Source organism: Egretta garzetta, unplaced genomic scaffold (assembly GCF_000687185.1).
Source record: "Egretta garzetta isolate BGI_Z169 unplaced genomic scaffold, ASM68718v1 scaffold217, whole genome shotgun sequence".
Classification (NCBI taxonomy): Eukaryota; Metazoa; Chordata; class Aves; order Pelecaniformes; family Ardeidae; genus Egretta; species Egretta garzetta.
In genome coordinates, this window is record NW_009260395.1 from 769,283 (window position 1) to 770,612 (window position 1,330).

Here is a 1,330-nt window from a genome sequence, read left to right on the forward strand (position 1 = left end):
GTTACAACAAAGTGGGTTTCAACTTTCCATCCAAAAAGGTTTTCAATGATTTCTCTGCTGTTTACGAGGTATCGAAGAGAAAATAGTGCATAGTGGAGCACCAGAGAGAAACTAGTTCAGAAGGCATCATCAGAAGGCACTGGAGGGAGGTGCCCACTAATGCCCCCAGTAACTTCTGTCAGCCTCTATCTCTGTCCTGCGGAAAGGAGTCTTGACTGATCACAGAAGTACCGCCTTGCAGAGGTATGCGGTGCTGACTGACACAGCTTGTTTTAAGGGCTGTCTTCTGATGTGAAGGCTATCCTCCGCTTTCGCTGATGCCTGTTCCTCCTTGAAACTTGTATTATGTGTCTGAGAATGGGCACAGTGCCACCCAACAGATGGTCATAAGTGTAGGCATGCTGGAAACCCAGTACGCACAGATCTAAAGCCAGAATTCTCCTCCAAACAGGAAAATTGTGTAGAGCTTCTACATTCTTCGTTAGCTAAAGTAATCTCTACTTTAAATATCCCTAAATACTTTCCAGCACAGTCAGAGAGACTCTGGGGCTGTGGTATAGAAAGATAAATTATTCCTGATGGTGAGGAAAGAGATTATGAGGGATGTCTCTATGCAACAAAACTGATCTCTATAAAATGTGTGGTGTTAAGTAGAAAATGAATTCCTCTATGGTTCCTTCAGAAGATAAGTATACATAGAGTGGATGAAGAAGCAAATTCAGTCCCATGTGGAAAACTTCTCAGTTATCTCAAGATTTCATCCCTGTTGAAATTATACATTCCACTAGTTTACTGCTTGCTACACAACATGGCAGGAGATTTGTTCCTCTCAGAACAAGTATGATATTAAACAGGTTTTTGCTTTCCATGGCTTGGAAACTGGAATCTAATTTATGCAATGCATGCAAAAGAAAAAAAATGTTATTTTCCAGTGACAGCCCAATGAGGTCTACACACCATTTTTTTCAATACAAACTGCCATTGCGGGGCTGTTCATATGCATTCTACACTGCTAAGATTTCACTTAGAAAGAAATATTTTCTAGGAAACTAATCTAAACCCTTTCCTTCTTTCCCTGGCCTTGCTTTCAGTTTTTCCTCAGCAGCTTATAGCACAGAAAGTGATTTTCCTGCTCATTGCTTACTGCCATCAGCCTTGGCTGGCTTATTGCTTTTTTTTTCATCTCCTTATTTCAGTACCAGTATAACATAGCTGCTTCAGAAGCAATCACAGGTTCTACATGCCTTACAGGTTTTGTTTTCAGTCTGAATGCCCTTTCTGTTCTGCTAGCTCTCTGCACTTCACACCACACGTTGCCTCTTTCTCAGAT